The 13,293-nt window shown below is 46.5% G+C and overlaps 1 non-coding gene across 1 annotated transcript; it reads left to right on the top strand.

Annotated features, from left to right (window-relative positions):
• Nucleotides 1-583: 583 nt before the first annotated feature.
• On the top strand, nucleotides 584-665 carry TRNAS-AGA (transfer RNA serine (anticodon AGA)). Its single transcript has one exon. It is a non-coding gene; the product is annotated as a tRNA-Ser (tRNA).
• The last annotated feature ends 12,628 nt before the right edge of the window (nucleotides 666-13,293 follow it).

Here is a 13,293-nt window from a genome sequence, read left to right as displayed (position 1 = left end):
TCATTTCCCTCCTCAATTTCACACACAGACACAATTTCATTTGCACAGATCCATGAACAGCAAAACCTCCCTGTGTCTCTTGTCTGAGCCAGGGCATTCAATTCTATTGAAACCTTCTCTCCTGCAATGGCAATGGTCAGACAGAGGGGACGTGGCCACCTTCACCTCTGACAGTGAGCTATTGGCTCGGCTCGTTCTTTATGCTGCTGTTATAGTCCATGAAACATCAAGGATGGAATGCAAGGCTGAGTTCACGCACCAACCCCCTGAAAAATTTCAGTGCCCCAGAGAAATCCTGACCCCTCCTATTGGAATGATATGCTAGACATCTGAATAGGAATGGGACTGTCTGAATTGTCAAAGTGGGGAATGAACAACAATCTATAGCAATGTCGTTAACCACAAACACATTCTAATCATACTCCAACTGGAAGGGAAATGGGCAGGAATTCTTGCTGTTCAGCCATGGACACACTTACACTAATGCACAGCTGTGAGTGTGCTGGGGGAGCTGGTCTGAGCAATTTGAAGTGACAATTCAGTGAGAACAGAATCATTGTGTAATCAAGCAATTGTATATCATGTAGTTGTGGCTGAGTGGTTAAGGCAATGGCCTAGAAATCCATTGGGGTCTCCCCACGCAGGTTTGAATCCTGCTAACTATGGAGGCATTGGTGTATTGTCATTACTGTCATCTTAGTGCTTGAGCATCCCCAGTACCAAACTGTAGCCACATCTGGTCTCACTCTTGGGCTGGCTACACTTAAAATGCCGTTGTGACACTGCTATAGCAGTTTGGAGTAGACAGTTGCTACAATAAGTAGAGGAGTTTTTCATCTCTCTAATAGCTACATTGACAAAATCATCTTTCTTTTCATTTAGCACTATCTAACCAGAGTTTAGGTCAGCTTAACTATACTGGTTCGGGGTGTGTGGATTTTTCACACCCTGAAAGATGTACTTGTTAGAGGGTTTATCTCATGACCCTCCCATTCCCTGGTCCTTCTCGCATGAACAGAGAGCAGCAATACCCGAAGTTCAAAGGTGCAAACAATTAGCAGTTTATTGGGGTAAACTTCCAGCAAGCAATGATTTCAATTTCCTTCCTCAGTATCCCCCTTCCCAGCTCTGACACCACAGAGCCTTGCCTGTGTCCCTGTTCCCATTCCCCCCCTTAGCAAAACATAATTCCAATTCCCCACACACTTCCTGATTGACTGCAGGCTATATAGTAAAACTTGCGTTCTGCTTAGCTGTATCTTAACCAATCACTTTACTAAAATTTAACTAACCAATCCTAACATATTGTAACATTATCTAACCAATTATATCCCACCACCTTAATTAGTTTACACCCAACAAATTAATTATACAGCAGAAACAATCACAGAACCAGACAGAGATTATACAGACAAACAATAGGGAAGTGGGGACTACAGTGCTAGAACAACAAAGAAATGAGGATTTCACACCCCAGCTAATGAGTTGTTGCCAGACAGGATGCTATCATGGTAGAGGTTGTGGGTGCTGGTTGCTTAACTATCTGGCCCACAGGGCAGGATTTTGATATTCACCATTACTTCTCAGAATGCTAGCAACCATCTTTTGTTCACTTAAAACGTGAGCAGGGAGAGTACACCACCTCAGAACTCATGGAGCTCCAGGAAACCTGTAACTTTCGGTCTGGGTGAGTGTGTCTAAAGATCAGCTGTGCTGTAGAAGGTCTCTAGGAGTTGAAAGAGATGTGCCATCTCGACCTCCCTAAAGAGTTCATCAAATATTAATGAAAACTAGGGTTGATAAGTTATATTTTTTGTAGCATCAGGATGGTGGACTGGTCTAAAGTGCTAGTTTTAAGACTCTTTTTTTCCTATCTCTTGGGTGTTCTGGTCTCTGCATAGAGACGTGGTTTCAAATCCCACTCCTGACATGACCATTTTCTTCTATCTGGAGAAAATGGCCTCACTTCAATCTCCTTTGCAACAATAAAACACCATTTGGTTAGCATTTCTATTACAGTAGTTGTGAGAGAATTTCCAAACCAGGAGGAAACACTGCCTTTTCTCTCTACTGATCAATTTTTGTCTTCCTTCATTCCAAGCCATTTTCTCAAATACATCCATATTTCCCACCCTTTTTTGTTTAGTGTTCTTTGCTTTTATGAAACTTTAGGGTCATCATTTAATTGCCACACAACTGTACTTATGAAGTAAAGTAAAACACAACATTTTTTTGATATGTTTGCAGAAGAGTTTTGCTTTCTGACCTGGAATTGAACAGGGGCTACCCGAGGGGGACAATGCTACTCCCTTTTCTTGACTCATCCAAAAAACATAAGTTCTTGGTACCCTTTGTTTCCCTGTTCTTCAAAGGGAATCACCTACTGTAGTGGCTCCTGAGAGAGCCTTAGAAAAGGGTCCCAAAAATGACAGTAGTTGGTTTCTGTAATGTAGCGGTTATCACATTTGCCTAACATGCAAAAGGTTGCTGGTTTTAAGCCAGGCAGAAACATTGCTGCTTTCCCTGCTTTGGTCTTTTATCACTCCAAGTCCTTTCTCAACTACATCCATAGCTTCTATGCTTTCTTCCTCATTGTTTTTTTCCTTTCATGGAACTTTAAGTTCAAAAGGAGAGGGTTAGCCTGCATTTTGAGGGAAGGAATAGACCACCATTTGGGAGACTGCCAGCTACATAACAAATCTGAGCTTAGAAGAATCCCAACCCTTTGTCCTGTGTATTTAGCTCCCAGCCAGCAGTTTCCCCCTCACTTTTGTTTATGTTGAGCTAACTACAAACAGCCTCATGTATCCTTTTCATGTCAGAGAAATCTATTGACTGATGATCACATTTCCGCTACTTTTCTGGCTAGGCAGGGTTGGGGGTGTGAGGAATCAGAAAATAATAATTGGAACTCTCTAACCCACCCTTTTAACATACAACATCACATTCCCCTTTTTAAATAACATTTTTCCCATAATATTTTTGAACTCTCATCATCTTGCATGTCTTCAAATGATGTTAACGCAAGCTCTGATCTACAAATTTCCTTACTGTTCCATTGGTATTTTTAGCACAGTATATTGATTTTTATTGCCATCTTGTTTTACTCTCAGGCTGGTTTTTATAAATCATCACAAATGCAGTAACGAGGAGTTAGAGAAATATACAAGAAATGAATACAGTGTGATCCAGTCGATAGGCAGAGAGCTGACTCCGTCCGCAGCCTGAAGCAATCTCCATGAGAATAAAGAGGGCTGGGAAGGATATGACACAGAAGTATTTATATGCCCAATGCAGAGCTGGAGCCAATGTAGGAAGAAGTAGAGAAGCTAAAGATCGCTGAAGGGGGACAGTCAGCTCCTGAAGGGTTATTTTCCCCTCTCTTAGCTAGGCTAGAATAGAAGAGAAGAAAATTCTCTCTTACTCTCAGAGGATGATAGAAATGTCAATTTGACCTCTCTTCCTCTTCTACTAAAGCTCAGAGACAGGAAGAGACATTTCCTGCCTAAGAGCCTTGAGAGAGCAAGGCTAGGGAGCAGGCAACGCTAAAGGCCCTGTTGCATGGAATCTAACTCCTGTCAGCTCATGTGAGGTGGTACCAAAACCCCTCCCTGGGCTTCTAGGAAAGAGGTAGATTGGCTCCAGGTGTTTTCCTGGAAGACCCTCTATAGGAGGAAGAAGAAGTGGAGAGGGTTGCAATGGGCCTAAATGAAAGCAGAAGAGGATTGTTCTTCTTGAGGTTTGTTTGTGTTACTCTTGTGATCCTTGTGGAGGAAGCTGAGGCTTCATTTGAGTTTGTGTCAAAGCCTTTGATTGGGCTCAGTTTGTGACCCTGAGCACAGGGGATCCTTCACCCTCTGTTCTTGTCCCCTCAGGGCAACGGAGAATGGACCAGGTTCTAAAATTAGACAGAGGAGCCAGAGAAAGCCTAGTACAGATGATAAAAACACCCACTGTTACCTCTCTGGTGGTCTAGTCTATTCATTAGGTTTCGGCGCTTTCACCACCGCAACCTGGATTTGATTTCCAGTCAGGGAAAGAAGCTTTTCAACAAATAGCTTCACTTCTTGTCTCCTCAATTGATACTTCATCATGCTCAGATGGGTTTTGGAGACCATGTGAAAATCAAACGGCCTCATAACAGAGCATAGGTATGTTCCCATTGTGGACCTTTCATAGAAGTAGAGCTGGGCAAATCATTTATTTCCTCACTTGCTAGCTAGCCTAACCTATATAATAATAATAATAGTTCAGATTGCTCCGAGATGAATTCTTTTCAGTTTTCTTGTTGAAACAAAACTAAAAAAAAAAAAAAATCATTTTTGGGCACCAAGTTATTTCAGTAAATAAAATATTCATCCAAAAAACATTCACCCAGCTCTATAGACTAGTCTTCGGAATTAACCATCTGGAGAGAAGGATCATTAGCCTCTTCCATTCCTGATGTCTAGCTGCTGAAGGGTTCTGAGGAGAACCAGATTTCATAGCCTTCCACCTGTATACCACTGGTTGCCATCTTGCTTAAGGTGAAAGGCAACGTGGTTTAGTGGCAGCTCTACATATAGCCCTCTGTTCAAATCTCTACAGAGGAGAATTTGTTTTGCATTGCATATAAAAAGAAAATAAATTGTGTTGAAACCTAAACCTGGGATCAAGGTGAAACCTGGTGATTTTAAATTAAGGACAAAATCTCTACTGAGTTGAACAGAAGGAAGGCTTTTTCATCAGGTCCTTTCAAATGCTAAAAGTTGAGATGGTTCTTAGAGGTTCCAGACACATTTTCAGAAGATCTCACACCCACCTCTAGAGCCAGATTTTCAGAAGAACTCAGTTCCCAGTTAGGCACCTAAATTTTTGCCCAGTTTTTCATCTTTGGTCAACCAGAATGTCTATTATTGTTATTATAATGTTGGTTAGGCTAGCTAGCAAGGGGGAAAATAATTTGCACATGTCTATTTGTGTAAAAGGGCATGCAATCTGGACTTCGAGGTGCACAGTGGAAACATGCCCACATTCTGCTACTAGTCAGTGGGAAGCTTTAATTTTTATATGGTCTCCCAAGCCCTTCCCAACATCATGTAGAAGATGGGTGAATCAGGAAAAAAACATGGATTTGTTTAAATTGCAAGTGAAGAATAACTGAAGGTTTTTTCACATAAAGACACTTTTCCCTAACTGGGAATTGAACCCAGACTGTGGCAGTGAGCGTACCAAATGCTAACCACTAGATCATCAGGGAGGTGATGACATTGTTTTTCTTCTCACTTATGTTACACTTTCTTAGGCTACTTTCTGTCCAATTTCTGAAGCTGCTCCTTTGTCCATTCCCTGAGGGGCTAAGAGCAGAGTGCAGGAACCCCTGTGCTCAGGGTCACAACCAGAGCCCAACCCAAGCCACTGAAACAAACTCAAACTCAGCTTCCTCCAGCAGGATCATAGAGCAACACACAGAAAACCCATGAGGAACAATCCTCCTCTGCCTTCATTTACCCCATCGCAACCCTCTCAGCACTGGCAGCCTACCTGGAAGCTCTTTCAGGAAGGACACTGAGTTGATAAAAAGCAACAGAGGGTCCTGTGGCACCTCGATGCCAACTCTGCCCACACATCACAGGACCCAACCAGATCAGCTACAACATCACCGGCTCATTCACCTGCATGTCCACCAATGTTATATATGCCATCATGTGCCAGCAATGCCCCTCTGCTATGTACATTGGCCAAACTGGACGGTCACTACGCAAGAGGATAAATGGACACAAGTCAGATATCAGGAATGGCAATATACAAAAACCTGTAGGAGAACACTTCAACCTCCCTGGCCACACAATAGCAGATGTAAAGGTAGCCATCTTACAGCAAAAAAGCTTCAGGACCAGACTCCAAAGAGAAACTGCTGAGCTCCAGTTCATTTGCAAATTTGACACCATCAGATCAGGATTAAACAAAGACTGTAAATGGCTATCCAACTACAGAAGCAGTTTCTCCTCCCTTGGTGTTCACACCTCAACTGCTAGCAGAGCACCTCACCCTCCCTGATTAAACTAACCTCGTTATCTCCATACTGATTTATACCTGCCTCTGGAAATTTCCATTACTTGCCTCTGAAGAAGTGAGGTTCTTACCCACGAAAGCTTTTGCTCCCAATACTTCTGTTAGTCTTAAAGGTGCCACAGGACCCTCTGTTGCTTTTTACAGATTCAGACTAATATGGCTACCCCTCTGATACTGAGTTGATAGGAGCTCTGGCATAGAGACCAAGGGAGGGGTGTTGCTCCCCCTTGGTGTGAGCTGATCGCATTCTGACTCCATATAATAGGGCTCTGAGCTTTTCCATCTTGTGAGTTCTGTGTCCTCAGCAAGCAGCCAAAGTGCTGAACCCCCCTGACCCTTCTGCTGGGAGCATGGTGATTGCACAAAAGCTGCAAGCCCTTTTCCCCCTCTTCTTGTCCTCCTCAGCTTCCCCAGACCTTCCCCACAAATGGTTATATCAGATGATGGAGGGATCTAAGTACCTGCAGGTTTCCCTCACCCACCTCTTAAGGCAAAGAGTGATTCCCTTCTCTGACACTCTTGGGCCCGGGCTTCTTTTGAGTTTTTCCCCAGGGGGACCTGATTCCCTGTGAAAAATGTATGTGTGGCATGTGGGGAACCAGTTTATCTGCCCCCTCTCTGGGAGCTGAGAAGCTTTTTTTGACTCTCCACCACTAGCTGAGTCCAACAGCACCTCCCCCCTGGTGGGAAAATCCTAAATACCACCCTCCCACACTGGTTACTCTGACCAGCTGATGGCAACAGCATGCTAAATCAACCCCAGCTCTCTAGTCTAGAAAGCAGCATCTAACCAGCATTGTAACAGCTCTGGTTTGCTCACTGGAGATATAACGAACCAGGAAAGAAGGCAAATGTCAGAAAGGGAACCTCAGCTCACAAATAAACACCCTCAGGGGTCCTTCTACACTGAGATGGGGCAGTGGAATGGCTTCATCTCAGACTAGTTCAGTTGGGAAAACATGACACTATTAATACCACAGTTGTGAGTTTGAGCCCCATGTTGGGTGGTAGTGACAGCCCTTAGGTGTCACTCTTTTGCTTAGGCCTGGTCTACACTACGAGTTTAGGTCGAATTTAGCAGCGTTAAATTGAATTAAGCCTGGACACGTCCACACGACTAAGCCCTTTTTTTCGACTTAAAGGGCCCTTTAAACCGGTTTCTTTACTCCACCTCCGACGAGGGAATTAGCACTGAAATCGGCCTTTGCGGGTCAGATTTGGGGTAGTGTGGACGGAATTCGATGTTATTGGCCTCCGGGAGCTATCCCACAGTGCTTCATTGTGACCGCTCTGGACAGCACTCTCAACTCAGATGCCCTGACCAGGTAGACAGGAAAAGCCCCGCGAACTTTTGAATTTCATTTCCTGTTTGCCCAGCGTGGAGAGCACAGGTGACCATGCAGAGCTCATCAGCACAGCTAACCATGATGGAGTCCCAGGATCGCAAAAGAGCTCCAGCATGGACCGAACGGGAGGTACGGGATCTGCTCGCCATATGGGGAGACGAATCAGTGTTAGCTGAACTCCGTAGCAGTAAACAAAATGGCAAAATATTAGAAAAAGTCTCAAAGGCCATGAAGGACAGAGGCCATAACAGGGACGCACAGCAATGCCGTGTGAAAATTAAGGAGCTAAGGCAAGCCTACCACAAAGCAAGAGAGGCAAACAGAAGGTCCGGAGCAGAGCGGCAAACATGCCACTTCTACGCGGAGCTGCATGCCATGCTAGGGGGTGCAGCCACCACTACCCCAACCGTGTGCTTTGACTCCATCAATGGAGAATCATGCAACAGGGAAGCGGGTTCGGGGTACGAGGAAGATGATGATGAAGACAATGAAGATAGCTCACAGCAAGGAAGCGGAGAAACCGGTTTCCCCAACAGCCAGGATATGTTTATCACCCTGGACCTGGAACCAGTAACCCCCGAACTCACCCAAGGCATGCTCCCAGACCCTGAGGGCACACAAGGGACCTCTGGTGAGTGTACCTTTGTAAATATTACACATGGTTTCAAAGCAAGCGTGTTTAATGATTAATGATTAATTTGCCCTGGCAATACAGTACAGCTACTGGAAAAGTCTGTTAACGTGTATGGGGATGGAGCGGAAATCCTCCAGGGACATCTCCAGAAAACTCTCCTGGATGTACTCCCAAAGCCTTTGCAAAAGCTTTCTGGGGAGGGCTGCCTTATCCCGTCCGCCATGGTAGGACACTTTACCACGCCAGGCCAGTAGCACGTAGTCTGGAATCATTGCATAACAAAGCATGGCAGCGTATGGTCCCGGTGTTTGCTGGCATGCAGACACATCCATTCCTTATCTCTCTTTGTTATCCTCAGGAGAGTGATATCATTCACGGTCACCTGGTTGAAATGGGGCGATTTTATGAAGGGGACATTCAGACATGCCTGTTCCTGCTCGGCTGAACAGAAATGTTCCCCGCTGTTAGCCACGCGGTGGGGGGGAGGGGTCAAGTGATCATCCCAGAGAATTGGGTGTGGGGGGGGGTAGTTGGGTTTGTGCTGCATGTTAACCCGGAAACCGCAGCCCCTCCTTTTACATTTCAAACCCATTTTAAATGGCCAACCCAACAGGTGCTTGGTAAGGGAAATGAGGGTGCTGCTGTTTGAAACCATTCCCACATGTTATGAAGGTTAAAAAAGCCAAAAGACTGTGGCTTACCATGGCTGCCTGCAAGCTGAAGTCTGTTGCCTGGCACTGCGTGAGTGATCTCTCACACCAAACCGGCAGGCCCTCAATATAAGAGGAAAAATGCGACCTTGTAACGAAACCCCATGTGCCGTGTAATGTGAACAGCAAAATTTAACGTGAAAGAGTGTACCCATTGTTCTCTAAAATGTGTCTTTTTAACCACCTCTCCCTTCTCCTCCACCAGCTGCAAATGTTTCTCCTTCGCAGAGGCTAGTGAAGATTAAAAGGAGAAAACGGCGGACTCGGGATGATATGTTCTCGGAGCTTCAGATGTCCTCCCACGCTGACAGAGCACAGCAGAATGTGTGGAGGCAGTCAATGTCAGAGTGCAAAAAAGCACAATATGAACGAGAGGAGAGGTGGCGGGCTGAATCGCGGGTTGAAGAGAGCAAGTGGCGGCCTGAAGAGGATAGGTGGCGTCAGCTTGCTGACAGAAGGCAGGAGTCGATGCTCCGGCTGCTGGAGCATCAAATTGATATGCTCCAGTGTATGGTTGAGCTGCAGGAAAGGCAGCAGGAGCAGAGACGGCCGCTACAGCCCCTGTGTAACCAACAGCCCTCCTCCCCAAGTTCCATAGCCTCCTCACCCAGACACCCAAGAACGCGGTGGGGGGGCCTCCGGCCACCCAGTCACTCCACCCCAGAGGATTGCCCGAGCATCAGAAGGCTGGCCTTCAATAAGAGTTAAAGTTTTAAAGTTTTAAACTGCAGTGTGTCCTTTTCCTTCCCTCCTCCTCCACCCATCCCGGGCTACCTTGGCAGTTATCCCCCTAGTTGTGTGATGAATTAATAAAGAATGCATGAATTTGAAGGAACAATGACTTTATTGCCTCTGCAAGCGGTGCTCGAAGGGGGGAGGGGAGGGTGGTTAGTTTACAGGGAAGTAGAGTGAACCGGGGGGAGGGGGGGGAAGTTCATCAAGGAGAAACAAACAGAAGTTTCACACCGTAGCCTGGCCAGTCACAAAACTAGTTTTCAAACCTTCTCTGATGCGCACCGCACCCTTCTGTTCTCTTCTAACCGCCCTGGTGTCTGGCTGCACGTAATCAGCGGCCAGGCGATTTGCCTCAACCTCCCACCCCGCCATAAATTTCTCCCCCTTACTCTCACAGATATTGTAGAGCGCACAGCAAGCAGCAATAACAATGGGGATATTGGTTTCACTGAGGTCTATCCGAGTCAGTAAACTGCGCCAGCGCGCTTTTAAACATCCAAATGCACATTCTACCACCATTCGGCACTTGCTCAGCCTATAGTTGAACATGTCCTGACTACTATCCAGGCTGCCTGTGTACGGCTTCATGAGCCATGGCATTAAGAAGTAGACTGGGTCCCCGAGGATAACTATAGGCATTTCAACATCCCCAACGGTTATTTTCTGGTCCGGGAAGAAAGTCCCTTCCTCCAGCTTTTGAAACAGACCAGAGTTCCTGAAGATGCGAGCATCATGTACCTTTCCCACGTTGATGTTAGTGAAACATCCCTTGTGATCCACTAGGGCTTGCAGCAGCATTGAAAAGTACCCCTTGCGGTTTATGTACTCGGTGGCTTGGTGCTCCGGTGACAAGATAGGGATATGGGTTCCGTCGATCGCCCCACCGCAGTTTGGGAATCCCATTGCAGCAAAGCCATCCACTATGACCTGCACGTTTCCCAGAGTCACTACCCTTGATATCAGCAGGTCTTTGATTGTGTTGGCTACTTGGATCACAAGAGCCCCCACCGTAGATTTGCCCATTCCAAATTGATTCCCGACTGACCAGTAGCTGTCTGGAGTTGCAAGCTTCCACAGGGCTATCGCCACTCGCTTCTCAATTGTGAGGGCTGCTCTCATCCTGGTATTCTGGCGCTTCAGGGCAGGGGAAAGCAAGTCACAAAGTTCCATGAAAGTGCCCTTACACATGCGAAAGTTTCGCAGCCACTGTGAATCGTCCCACACCTGCAACACGCATCTTCGCAAGCAGGCTGGCTAACCTAGTGAGGAGGGCTTTAAACTAGGTTCACCGGGGGAAGGAGACCAAAGCTCTGAGGTAAGTGGGGAAATGGGATCCTGGGAGGAAGCAAGAGCAGGAGAGTGCAAGAGGGGAGGACTCCTGTCTCATACTGAGAAAGAGGGACGATCGATGAGTTATCTTAAGTGCCTATACACAAATGCAAGAAGCCTGGGAAACAAGCAGGGAGAACTGGAAATCCTGGCACTGTCAGGGAACTATGATGCGATTGGAATAACAGAGACTTGGTGGGATAACTCACATGACTGGAGTACTGTCATGGATGGATATAAACTGTTCAGGAAAGACAGGCAGGGCAGAAAAGGTGGGGGAGTTGCATTGTATGTAAGAGAGGAGTATGACTGCTCAGAGCTCCGGTATGAAACTGCAGAAAAACCTGAGAGTCTCTGGATAAAGTTGAGAAGTGTGAGCAACAAGGGTGATGTCGTGGTCGGAGTCTGCTATAGACCACCAGACCAGGGGGATGAGGTGGACGAGGTGTTCTTCCCGCAACTAACAGAAGTTGCTAGATCACAGGCCCTGGTTCTCATGGGAGACTTTAATCACCCTGATATCTGCTGGGAGAGCAATACAGCGGTGCACAGACAATCCAGGAAGTTTTTGGAAAGTGTAGGGGACAATTTCCTGGTTCAAGTGCTGGAGGAACCAATTAGGGGCAGAGCTTTTCTTGACCTGCTACTCACAAACAGGGAAGAATTAGTAGGGGAAGCAAAAGTGGATGGGAACCTGGGAGGCAGTGACCATGAGATGGTCGAGTTCAGGATCCTGACACAAGGAAGAAAGGAGAGCAGCAGAATACGGACCCTGGACTTTAGAAAAGCAGACTTTGACTCCCTCAGGGAACAGATGGGCAGGATCCCCTGGGAGAATAACATGAAGGGCAAAGGGGTCCAGGAGAGCTGGCTGTATTTTAAAGAATCCTTATTGCAGTTGCAGGAACAAACCATCCCGACGTGTAGAAAGAATAGTAAATATGGCAGGCGACCAGCTTGGTTTAACAGTGAAATCCTTGCTGACCTTAAACGCAAAAAGGAAGCTTACAAGAAGTGGAAGATTGGACAAATGACCAGGGAGGAGTATAAAAATATTGCTCAGGCATGCAAGAGTGAAATCAGGAAGGCCAAATCGCACTTGGAGTTGCAGCTAGCAAGGGATGTTAAGAGTAACAAGAAGGGTTTCTTCAGGTATGTTAGCAATAAGAAGAAAGTCAAGGAAAGTGTGGGCCCCTTACTGAATGAGGGAGGCAACCTAGTGACAGAGGATGTGGAAAAAGCTAATGTACTCAATGCTTTTTTTGCCTCTGTCTTCACAAACAAGGTCAGCTCCCAGACTGCTGGACTGGGCAGCACAGTATGGGGAGGAGGTGACCAGCCCTCCGTGGAGAAAGAAGTGGTTCGGGACTATTTAGAAAAACTGGATGAGCACAAATCCATGGGGCCGGATGCGCTGCATCCGAGGGTGCTAAAGGAGTTGGCGGATGTGATTGCGGAGCCACTGGCCATGATCTTTGAAAACTCATGGCGATCGGGGGAGGTCCCGGATGACTGGAAAAAGGCTAATGTAGTGCCCCTCTTTAAAAAAGGGAAGAAGGAGGATCCGGGGAACTACAGGCCAGTCAGCCTCACCTCAGTCCCTGGAAAAATCATGGAGCAGGTCCTCAAGGAATCAATTATGAAACACTTAGAGGAGAGGAAAGTGATCAGGAACAGTCAGCATGGATTCACCAAGGGCAAGTCGTGCCTGACTAACCTAATTGCCTTCTATGAGGAGATAACTGGCTCTGTGGATGAGGGGAAAGCAGTGGATGTGTTATTCCTTGACTTTAGCAAAGCTTTTGATACGGTCTCCCACAGTATTCTTGCTGCCAAGTTAAAGAAGTATGGGCTGGATGAATGGACTGTAAGGTGGATAGAAAGCTGGCTAGATCGTCGGGCTCAACGGGTAGTGATCAATGGCTCCATGTCTAGTTGGCAGCCGGTTTCAAGCAGAGTGCCCCAAGGGTCGGTCCTGGGGCCGGTTTTGTTTAATATCTTTATTAATGATCTGGAGGATGGTGTGGACTGCACTCTCAGCAAGTTTGCAGATGACACTAAACTGGGAGGCGTGGTAGATACGCTGGAGGGTAGGGATCAGATACAGAGGGACCTAGACAAATTGGAGGATTGGGCCAAAAGAAACCTGATGAGGTTCAACAAGGACAAGTGCAGAGTCCTGCACTTAGGACGGAAGAATCCTATGCACTGCTACAGACTAGGGACCGAATGGCTAGGTAGCAGTTCTGCAGAAAAGGACCTAGGGGTCACAGTGGACGAGAAGCTGGATATGAGTCAACAGTGTGCTCTTGTTGCCAAGAAGGCTAATGGCGTTTTGGGCTGTATAAGTAGGGGCATTGCCAGCAGATCGAGGGACGTGATCGTTCCCCTTTATGCGACATTGGTGAGGCCTCATCTGGAGTACTGTGTCCAGTTTTGGGCCCCACACTACAAGAAGGATGTGGAAATATTGGAAAGAGTCCAG

This window comes from Emys orbicularis, chromosome 15, assembly GCF_028017835.1.
Source record: "Emys orbicularis isolate rEmyOrb1 chromosome 15, rEmyOrb1.hap1, whole genome shotgun sequence".
Classification (NCBI taxonomy): Eukaryota; Metazoa; Chordata; order Testudines; family Emydidae; genus Emys; species Emys orbicularis.
Note: the sequence above shows the minus strand (reverse complement) of the source record. Positions and strands in the feature narration are given on the sequence as shown.